The following is a 12,023-nucleotide window of genomic DNA, read 5'->3' on the forward strand; positions in this document are numbered from 1 at the left end:
CTGGATCAGAACTAATAGGCCCAGTGGCCACCTCTGGGCACAGCTGTGACTGGGCACTGCTGTGACTGCTTCCTGTAGAGTTATCCCCCAGGCATACCAGCAGGCTGTAAAGGGTTTTTCCTCAGCTTCCGCCACTGTCTCCCCTTTTTGCAGTATCCTTGAAGGAGATTGTCGGGGGGTGGGGGGGTAGGACAGATTTTTGCCATTGTTGCAAACTTGAAATTTTGGAAATCATTAATCCCTTCGTTTTCTGTTTTCTGGTTTTATGTTTGTTTGTTTTACCTAGCAAAAGAGGGAGAAGCTGTGGCCAGTTCAAACCCTGGTCTGGAAGGAACAGTACTGTGATGCTTTATCTTATCCCTCTGACCAGACCTGGTGTCATCTAGGAGATTTATCTCTCAGTACATCCGTGACACTATATCCAGAGAGGTCTAACCACAGTAGGATGGCCCACTCTGAAGACAGGGGGCGCCATCCCGTGGGCTGGGGTCCAAATTAAACAAAGAGGAGAACATGACCCACAGGCACTCATCAACGATCCTTCACTGTGCGTGGATACAATGTAACCAGTTCATACTTCTAACCATGGTGCCTTCCCACCATGATGGCCTGTTTCCCTTCATGTAGGTCACAGGAAAGAGCACCAAGTCATGCTGGGGCCTGGGGAATGCTCAACCCTCTGACCAATCACTTGTTTGCCTTTCAATAGGTCCCTGGTCTGAGCATAGGGACTTGCTGGGAGGGAGGGAGGGCAGGAGGGAAGGAGGGAGGGAAGGAGGGGAGGAAGGAAGAAAGGAAGGAAGGAAGGAAGGAAGGAAGGAAGAAAGAAAGAAAAGAAAAGAAAAGAAAGAAAAATAAGCTATCAAACAAAATGAAGCTCTGAAGGATGAAAGCAGTGGTACCAGGAGGAAAATGGGTGATCCTGTTTTCAAGTGAACAAATGCTTTCATGATGGTGAGTTTCAAATATTAAGTAAATATTTATGTGGCACCAAAGAATATGCCCTGCATGTTGTACTCACACAATACACTAAAAAAAAAAAAAAAAAAAAAACCTCCTTCATGTTCAAAACAGGAAAGAGGAAGCAGCACTGATTTCTCGGGAGAGATAGTTCCGTGTGTATCTTCCCAGTCACAGCACTCATCAGGAGGCCTGCTGGCGGAGACTTGAGAGGGTCCTAGTGCTTTGTTGGGTGTGTAATCTAAGCAAAAGGCTGCTGCTGGCATTTCAAGGTTTGCATCTCCAATTTAATTTCTCCTTCCTTTCCGAATGGCTTTTACTGCACTCAAGCAGCAGAGCTTACGGAGCAAAACTGTAACTGGTGCGTGCTCCTCCTGGGGTAAAACCCAATGCGTGAGGCCACTGGGTGCTGATGGAGCAGAGGGTGGAGCACTGCTGTAAACTGAGGCAAAGTGAGTGATCGCTGGACAGCGGGGAAGTGAGGCGGACATCCCTGGCCCCACTCACCTATGGATGCTAGGACCAAGCACACTGTGAAGCATGCTAAGTCCCAGGAAAGAAGTTCACTCTAGCAAGAAGCCAGCTTGCTTTCCTCTGCATTCCTTCTGTTGCTTGTTCAATTACAAGCTGGAGTCACGGTGGAATTCCTGGTATCCAGGAAAAGTCATTATCCCCAGGAGGGACACAGAATAAAAACATCCCCAGGCTCCCGGCCTGGGAAACTGACCAAGTTGGACACCTGCCAAGGGAAGGGCCGCAGTCCCTGCTGTGCCAGGGAGGTCCGGGATGAGTCACAGGAAACTCATCATCTGCTCATGTGCATCCTGAAGCAGGGGCAGCTCCTGCCAATGGTCACATTCTTAAAAATGTCGTGATAACGCCCACCTGAGGGACACAGTGCCAGAAGTCTTAACTGGGTGTCTACTTGTTCCCGGGATTGAGTTGGCAGTTGTGGGCAGAGATAGGCTTGAATGGCCCCTCCCTTTCAAAGCCATAGGTACCACAACCCAAAAGGTTACAGGGTTCCGACCGAGAAGCTCCTCCACTCTGCTATTAATGCCAGCCATTCCGAGGTTCCAGGAGGAACAGGCAGAGTTCAGAGGTGGCTGGACCACAGTGAGCTGAAACTCCCCCCTCCCTCTTCATCCAGGGCTCTTTGGACTCAGGGACTTTCATAATTAAGTGCCTGCTCCAACTCCCCAAACCACAACGAATTAATGTTTTGGGTTTTCTTGAGTTACTTCTTTGCGAAGGTAATGTTGAACGCTAATTTAAAAATTTTTTAAAGTCATAGTTGGGTGTAATGGCGCATAACCTGAGACAGGAGGATCACCGAGCTCAAGGCTAGCCTGAGATAAAACAGTGAGACTGTCTCTCGCAACCCCCACCCCACCCCCAATTAAAAACTTAAAATTTTAAAAAGCATGGCTTCTTCAACATTGCTGCGGAGGCAGGCAGGGTTCCCAGGAAGCAGACAGGGTGGGGTTTATTGGCCAACCTAAGAAGGAAGACGAACGGAGGAAATTAAAAGCCAATAGAAGAATAAGACAAGGAGTCAGAGGAAGAGAAATAAAGAGCAAAAAAAATAATTGCTGAGTCACTGAGCAGCAGACCCATGACTCCCAGCAGAGCATCACACAGTGAGCCCAACTCAAGACCACGCAAGCACAATCATGACAGCATGTCAGAGAAGCCATGACAACAGTCTGCCCTCACGATTGAAGTCACTCCTGTTACCTGTGGCACACAACGCGGTGTCTGTCCTCTGCCACGTTAGCGAGCTCAGTTCAAATCCCATTGCTATGACATTGGAGTGGAGGCTCACGTGTGCGCCCATTCTTCCCTTCCCTCAGACCACTAGCCTGAGGAAGGGTGGTGCTCTCTCATCTTCTTCATGCTGGGGCTGCCATGGTCTCCCCAGAGTGTAGAGTGACCCTGTTCCTCTTGCACCAAACAGCTTGGTGCCTTTAAAAACTCAAAACCCTTCCCCCTTGTGAGTGGCTGAGGAGAACTTTGCATGAGGAGAGCTACGGAAACTGGACAGGTCCTTGGAAGATGATTCCCAACCTCTTCTTTGCTGCCAGTCGGGGTACAAAATGCCTCTTTTCACTTTGGAAGTTTCTTATAAAGTCGAGTAAGCAACCTCACTTCTGTATACTTTCTGAAATAATACAAAAAGTTACATAGCTCCAAAATCAACATGCAGATGTTTACAGCAGCTTTCTCAACAATCATCAGTAACTGGGAGGCCAACTGCCCCTCAGTGAAGGACTGCTGGGTGTTCACACACTGAAATTCGACCCAGGAACAGAAAAGGTACAAATATGGAGCAGAAATAAAAATGTGGACGAATCTCAAATGAGGGGGAGTCAAAAGGGTACACTTACGGCTCCATAAGTGGTGTTCTAGCGGAGGGAAGTTACAAGCTTTGGAAAGCCTACCAGGGGTTTGACTGTGACATGGAAAAAACAAAAGGATAGCGTGCTCAAAGTATTCCATGTCTTGACTATGGTAGCTTACACGACCTCACATGTTTGCGAAAATACAGAACTAATTTGCTGGAAAGGGTGAATTTTACTGTATGCAAATTAAAAGAAGGAGGAGGAGGAAGAGGAAGAAGAAGAAGAAGAAGAAGAAGAAGAAGAAGAAGAGAAGAAGAAGAAGAAGAAGAAGAAGAAGAAGAAGAAGAAGAAGAAGAAGAAGGAGAAGAAGAAGAAGAAGAAGAAGAAGAAGAAGAGAAGAAGAAGAAGAAGAAGAAGGAGAAGAAGAAGAAGAAGAAGAAGAAGAAGAAGAAGAAGAAGAAGAAGAAGAAGAAGAAGAAGAAGAAACAGGAGGAGGAAGAGGAGGAGAAGGAGGAGGAGAAGGTGGAGGAGGAGGAGGAGGAAAGGCCTACCTCCATCCTCAGTCCTGCATGTGTCAGGAGCTGCTGCAGACCAGAAGAGCTGCTGGGGAAGCAAACACCTGAGGCCTCTGAGCAGCCTGCCACTGAGGACTGGGCTCAGCCGACCAGACCATCATCAGGACCTGGCAGGGTCACTTCCCTTCCTGACTGCCTTCCTCCTGTGGCTCCTGCTCAGCCCCCCTCCCATCTCCCCCGCATCTCCTCAGTAGCATCTTGAAAGTCTTGGTGCTTTGTGCTCTCTCAGCATCTCATCACAGTGGGCTTCCTCTCTTTCCAGACACGGCTCTCTCTCTTCTCCCCTGCTTGAAACTCTTTCCATCTTTTACCATATCTCTTGTGTATGAAAAGTTTTCTCATCAGAGTGGACTAGGAGATCCTCTCTTTCTTTGAACTTGCGTAGTGCAAGGAGCTTTTACAATTCAATTTATCCATCAAACATTTAATGATGAACATCAATCGTACATCAATTGAGACAGCTACTTACTTCAGAAAAAGAATTCTTAAGGCCTCTTTTGCAGCCTTTCTGCATCCTCACCTAACGCCCTCGTTCATATCAGCAGTTCTAATCACTGTTAATTGAATAACGCACCCAAGTATTGACAATACTAGGGCAGAGAACACGTCCTCTGTCTTCTTATAGCTCAAAATTACTGTGTATTTTTGTCTTCCATTCAATGCGATTGAAACATCTTTCACAAAATAAAAGGCAGCCGTGGTTCTAAAGGACTTAACAATCCACCAAGGACCCACCACGGCACAGCATACAGGCTTCCTGACACGCCATTGTCTCCAAGTGTAAGGCTTCTTTCATGTCACGGCACACCGAGATGTCACCACTCCCGCTATTTTTTTAATCCCACTCAAACACATTCTATGCATTTCTTTTCTCTCCTGCAAGTCTTGGCCACACATCTCGGCTAATATTCACCCTTCATGGGCATTTCCCATTCCCATGCCTGATTATGCTTAAACTGGATAGGCCAAGCTAATTAGCCTTTTACTCCGGCAGAGCAGAGCTGCCTGAAGGAAAATCCTCTGAACTAACCCTGCCGTGTGTGCAGGCTCAGGTTACCTCTTACCACGCGCTCTGGTTATCTTCCCAGTAAAGACCGAGTGGACAATTCAATATTGACAAAGCGTTACTTGCTTGCAAGGGAATTATCTTCTCTTCAGAAATTTCTAACAGCGCATAAAGGCCTTTTCCCTCTGAATTGAATTTTCATTGCTAGGGAAACCGTTAGCGTTTGCCTGCTCGGCGCATGCAGCCCCATTCTCGGTACCACCATGGAGGTGTGTCAGGAAAGAAGCTGGAGAACGGTTTGTTTCTCAGCCCAGAGCCACTGGAGACACACGATGTACCCTCTGTGTGCTCCAAAACTGTCCCACCTGGGAGAGGGGCACTGGCACGGGTCGGGGGCTGAGATCATTGTCCAAACTGATGTTTTCACTCAAGACTAGTCCTCACTAGTTAGAATAAAAGATGTGTCTCAGCGGGTAGACACCCAAACATGGCTGGAGAAATCCACACACACACACACACACACATACACACACACACACACATACACATACACACACACACATATACACACATATACACACACATACACACACACACATATATACACACACACACATGCACACATATACACACATATACACACATATACACATACACACACATATATATACACACATACACACATACACACATACAGACACACACATACACACAAATATACACACATACATACACACATACACACATATATACATACACACACATATACACACACACAAATATATATACAAACATACATATACACACATACACACACATACATACACACATACACACATATATACACACATACATACACACACACATATACACATACATACACACGCACACACACGCGCGCGCGCGCGTGCACACACACACACACAGCACTAGGTCTGTGCTTTTGAAACTTGTCAAAGCAGATGAGTGGCCAACTTCAGAGTTTCTGCCCAGCAGGTTTGCTTTCCAGCCTGAGGATCTGCAGTCCCAGCAAGCTCCTGGAACATGTGAGCACTGTTTAGGGGCCGCTGCCTTGCTGGTCCACAGTTTCCTAGACCCTGGAAATGTCTAAGTAATGGGAAATTAGCCCAAAGCCCCACAGTTAAGGTGGTTAAGCGCACCTCTGGGGACACAGCTTTCTGAGAATTTCAAGTAAGATGCCTCTAGGTGTCTAAGGAACCCTCAAGGACAGCTTCCTGTATCTGCTATGGAGCCGAGTTACGGCCTGAGCAGGTGACCAACAGAACACAACAAACGGTTGACTAAAAATATGTCCAGACAAAAGGGAAGCCAGTGCCAGCAAATAGGACAGCCAGATTCCACACCACCCTCAGAGCACCTGCTGTGTGCCAGGGACGCTGCCACCAAGCAACGACTCCTCCCTTGGGCTTGCAGATGGCCCGGCCTCTCTGCTTTCATTTGGCCTCGGTCTCCTTTACTGCCTTAAGCTTTGGGTCACACTCTGGCTCTGCTCTCGTAGGGACCGGTTAACAATCATTTAAGGAGCATCCGTCTAAAAACCTGATACAAAGTTGCTTCGCGCTAAGTATGCCTAACTTCCTGTGTCTTCTTCAAAGACTGAAAGCGTAAAATAATAAGAGGAACTAAGGTTCCCAGAACAAGGTTTGCAGCCCCATCATGTCACGGTGCGATTGCCCTCCTCAGACCTACTGACTGGGAGCTTGCTGGCCAGCAAGCCTAGACAAAAATAACGAGCTCTAGGTTCAGGGAGGGACCATCTCAAAACCGAAAGCAGTAGGGAAGATGCCCAAGTCAACCTCTGACTTCCACATGCATATGTATATGTATATGCACACCCGTAGGTGAGGACACACACACCACCACCACCACCAACACCAACCAGCATATGCTCATTTGCATAGACCTTAAGGTCTGTAGGTAACAATGAGAAAGGGGCTTCAGAGTTGAGAATCTCTTAAAACTGCAGCTCCAATGCTCCTGGTTGAGACCACAGGTGGTCTGGTCCAGGCTCTGTGCAGAGCTGTCTGGGAATCTCACCTCAAACACCATTTAATAACTTGAAGAAAGGCAACGAGCTGGACCTTCCTGTCCATGAACCGAATGAAAGAAAGCTATGGGCTGGAGAGATGGCTCAGAGGATAAGAGCACTGACTGCTCTTCCAAAGGTCATGAGTTCAATTCCCAGCAACCACATGTTGGCTCACAACCATCTATAACGAGATTTATATACTTAGTAAATAAATAAATCTTAAAAAAAAAAAAAAGAAAGAAAGAAAAAGAAAGCTACCTACCACCTAAAAGATACTTTCTTGTTGTAACCTAGAGTTTTAGCTGGCTTGCTGCATTCCACCCAGATATTTTCTGAGCTCCTTAGGAAATAGGAAACGGTTGTCTGATAGGATCTTGGTGTTTTGTGGCCCAATATCACTTAAACAAAGCACTTCTCTACAAAAGTTGTGTTCCCAGAGAGCCTAGTGTCAATGGACTTTGCCTCAATCAAACCTTCCTTTAAATGTACATTCGGTGCTATGGGAGAGTGCCCTGTGGTAGCTGCCTTCTGAGACTGACTAAATGGTTTGGTAATGCCAATAATTATACCTTAATTTAACTATTTAGTAAACCTAAACTTAACATAGCAATTTCAGGGTAAAAATAAGGGTTCTTTAGGTTGCTTTAATTCGAACTCTTTCCAAGGGAGTCTGGGGCCTTCATAACACATTTCACAAATAGTTCAAGCTCCTGTAGAGTACTTGTTTTCAGCCAAGGAAGGGGGTGCTTTGTTGGTTAAAATTTTAGGGAGCTTTCTCATGTGGAGCCAGGAAGAGAAGCCAAGAGACAGAGTGAGAACAGCACAGCTGTGCTGTGACCTGCGCGTGGAGGTCACAGGTCAGGAGGGTAAGATCAAATGAACCCACAGAGCTGTGAGCTGAGGGCCCAGGCCCCTAGCTGAAAGGCTCTAGCAGGCCTGAGCATGGCAAACACGGTGCCCACAGGTCTCGCCCTTCCCCCCTTCCCTTGCTAAACCATTAGATTACATTCCTAAAGCTAGCCCCCAAGGTCTATTCCCTCATTTGGCCACGTCCTTATGCCTTCCTCAGATAAAACACCAAGGCCGAGCTATCAAAATTCACTATTTGGCTACACTGGCTAAGGTGTCCAATCAGGACTCATCAACTCATCTTAGCACAGACTTGACCTTTTATTCCCTTAAAACCAACTCCTACAAAAGCATCTGGTGCCCTGTCTTGGTGCAACCCTGTCTTGGTGCAATCCAGAGCAACGTCCCATCCCCCTCTGAGGTAATAAATCTCCTTTGTGTTGAGGATTCAGTGTCTGGGTGTGTTCTGTGAGGACTAGGACGCCCCTTTACTAGCTCTGCCCCTTTGGCTGAGTTCCTTCCTTGTCTAGAGCTCATTTTGCTTAACCAGACTAAGTAATTTCTATCTCTTTTCAGCTCTGACATCTAGACTTTTATGGTTATTTGGAGTTTCTGGATCATCTGAGGTGTCAGCCATTACAGTCCTAGCCATTGGTCTGTTAATGCTTTGGTCCAGACTGGCAGAAGCTCAGGTAGTCCAGGGAAACTACCATTGCAACCGTGTAGGCTGTACACTGCGCAGCGCTCCACTGCCTAGATTAGGACCCCGGTTTCCATAGTTTCTGTATGGTCTGGCCTGACCCTGTTGAGAGACAGACCTAAAACTGGTGGTACCAAAGTGTGATTCAGTGATTAGCATGTAAATGTGGCTCCGTGTAAAAAAAGCCTTTCCTCTGGGCCCAGAGAGCCTTGCCTCAGGTGTCAAACCACAGGCGAGCATATGACATTACTCTATTTTAGTGAAGAAGCCAAGGTTAAGGTATCAGCCCAAAGATTTGCAAGCACAGGGAACACACCTGGGGACACCACTTCTGAACACGCTTTCCAGAGCTACTGCCTAGGCGGCCTGTTAAAGTTGCCCTAATCAGTGGTCCCTAGTTGTAGTCACTTCCCAGAATCCCCTGGGAAGCTGGAGCAACCAGACACCAGGGCCACATCCCAGTCCCACTGGGTGAGGCTCCCCAGGAAATCTATTACAGGTAATATGTGCTGCTTTCGAAGGACACTAGCTTGAGGCAATGTTACCCGCAATAGATTTCCTGGGGAGCCAGATAAAATAACAGACCCTAAGCACGTTTCAAGTATAGTTCACAGCCAGAGTCAGGGACACCCAACAAGCACCACAGGAGTGAAGAGCTTCCACTTGAGGCTGGCTGTCATGGCAGGTACACAAGTTATGTCTTCCACTGTTATGATCAAATACCCAAAAGAAGCACTTTACCGGGGCGGGGGGGGGGGGGAGGGTTTGTTTTGGCGGACAGTTTGAGAGAGTTAACAATCCATGGTGGTGGGAACCTGTGGCTGGGCTCCTCACATCCCAGCACACTAGAAAACCAGAACTGGGCTGGGCTATAACCCTCAATGCTTGCCCATTGGCAGCCCACTTTTTCTTCCGGTTAGACTCCCCCACCCACCTCCTAGTGTTTTCTCCAACTTCCAAAACACGAACACATGCTGAGTACCAAGCGCTTAACCATATGAGCCTGTTCAGAACATTTACACATCCCAAACCACAACAGTGGCCAAGTGAATGCCCCAGGCAGAAAACCTCAACCATGTCAAGGGGGGTGAGGCGGGGGAGGGGCTGAAGAAATGATCTCGCCAGTTCAAATGCCAAGGACATTTACTGAGCGGACTGGGGGTTGATGCCAAGCCTCAGGCCTACCCATCAGTCACTGCTCCCAGTCCTCAAACACATCTTATCCTGATCCAACAGAAGCGTGAACTTGGGCAGACGCAAGGTTGAGCTGCATCCTCCAGAGTCCCGCCAGCCTCCTTCCCCGCGTGATGGAACTGGCCTCTTAGACACCTCACCTGGGGCATCACCAAGCAGGGACTCTGGTGACTCCTGGGGGAAACTGGAACAGAGTCAAGAAGCAACTCTGGCAATGAATGGCCTTGACAGCTGTTTTCTCCTCAGCCAGCCAGAGCGCCTCATGCAAGTGTGACAGCTTTATCATGGATCCTCAAACATAGAAAAGCAAGAACCAGAAATAAATGATCTCCCAGCTAGTGCAACTCAAGGTCTGCCAGGAACGTCAAGATCAGCTCTTCCTGCTCAAGGAAGAACAGAAAATGTGCCCGCCTGAAGACCAGACACTGGGTGGTATCTACCATGGGACACCAAGTCCCGCATCTGCCCCCCTTTAATTCTAATTTTTAAAAAATTAAACTTTAATTTTTGGTTGATACACTAATTCCATTAAAGTGGGACGATGACACTATAGAAGACAGTTGCAGTCTCTGGTCAAATTCATCTTACAAACCAGGCACAATAGCACACATGCCTGTCTTCTACCAAGTGGGCCTCAGCCAGGAGGGTTGAGAGTTCGAGGTCATCCTGGGGCATGAAGGGAGACTCAGTCTCAAACACAAAATAAATAGAAACGTTAATGCTACAGAAAACTACTTGGTTATGTATCCCAGCCTTCAGCCAGAGGTTTATTCCCTAAGAATTTCCTTAGGTGAGTGATTATTTCATAAAACTCTGGGAGAGATAAAACAAATGAAAAACCTGAATATATCTATAGCCATTTGGGGAAAAAGGTCATTTTAAAAAGTCACTGCATTTCCCATCCAAATTCAATAGATTTCTTTTTTTTTTTTTAAAGATTTTATTTATTTAATATTATGTATACAGTGCTCTGCTTGCATGTACACCTGCAGGCCAGAAGAGGGCATCAGATCACATTATAGATGGTTGTGAGCCACCACGTGGTTGCTGGGAATTGAACTCAGGACCTCTGGAGGAGCAGTCAGTGCCCTTAATCGCTGAGCTATCTCTCCAGCCCTCAGTAGATTTCTTGTGGAGTTAGAAATGCTAATTTAAAAACCCATAAAAATAAATGACCAACAAACAAAATGAAAACAAAACACAATACCAAAGTAACTGCTGACAAACAGGAATAACAGGAGCTCGCTCCACTGGGAACATCCATCTCGGAGTGTATGTAATTACAGCAGCATAAATTGGCTCAGGGACCTCAACAGGCAAAAAGAAGGAAACAGGTCCCAAGGTGTAAAGCTCAAAGGGAACAACCTGAAACCGATCACAGCACGTCCTGGTTGTCATGGTGACGTCCTGGTTGTCATCGTATGGGGAAACTCGATTCAAGTATAAGAAGTGGAACACAGACTTTGATTTTGAAATTAAGAAGACAGGACACACAGGCTAACACTCTGTAGTCAAGCATTTAGCAAACGCTCTCACCTCTCAGTAAGACAAAGACTGAAGGCAGAAAAACAAAAAGAAACAGATATGAGGCTATATGAACAATTTCCTCGTGGGGAATATAAAGTTACGGGTGATCCTTACACAAACTTCCACATTCCAGGCAGTAGGAAAAAATATGAATTGAATGTTGAGATGGCCTGTTATACTGAAGGGGGGAGGGGCGACCCCCTCACTTCACTGAGTGCTGCAAAGGATATGAGCAGTTTTGTAAACAGCTAGTGGGGGTGTGGACTATCGTGACCTAGTCAACGGGCAATTTGGCAACTACTGGCTAAGCTGACCTTCACTTTCTCCCAACGTGCAGCTCCTGAGCACACACCTGGAGGGAGTGGTGCACACTTAGACACTAGCAGTAAAAAGCTCAAAACACTTAAATGCCATCAGAAAGTGCATGGATTAAGAATGCATTAGAGTGTTCTAGAGGAGGAGCAGCAGCAGTGAGCTCAAGCGATCTCATTTTATATCCCTACGGAGAAATCTTTAAACATAGAGTTGCTTTTAAAAAGCCAACTTCATGCCCAGCAGTGGTGGCGCACGCCTTTACTCCTAGCACTTTGGAGAGAGGCAGCCAGCCTAGCCTACAGAGCCAGTTCCAGGATAGCCAAAGCCACACAGAGAAACACTGTCTCAAAAACAAAAACAAAAAAGCAAACAAACCAAAAGCAAGCTTTGGTCAAAGGGATGATACAATAACACCATTTTTCACAGGGAAACGAATACAGAGATCAAGGTAGAAATCACCTAACTGTGAAAACACCAACTTCAGCTCAGTTGCCACCACTGGGAG

General features: G+C 46.7%; 1 protein-coding gene across 1 annotated transcript in view; it reads right to left on the bottom strand.

Moving 5' to 3' along the window:
- The window catches only part of Prkce (protein kinase C epsilon), a 486,812-nt gene that overhangs the window by 192,373 nt on the left and 282,416 nt on the right, over positions 1-12,023 (bottom strand). The gene's annotated exons all lie outside the window — the stretch shown is intronic.

Source organism: Acomys russatus, chromosome 1, assembly GCF_903995435.1.
Source record: "Acomys russatus chromosome 1, mAcoRus1.1, whole genome shotgun sequence".
Taxonomy (NCBI): Eukaryota; Metazoa; Chordata; class Mammalia; order Rodentia; family Muridae; genus Acomys; species Acomys russatus.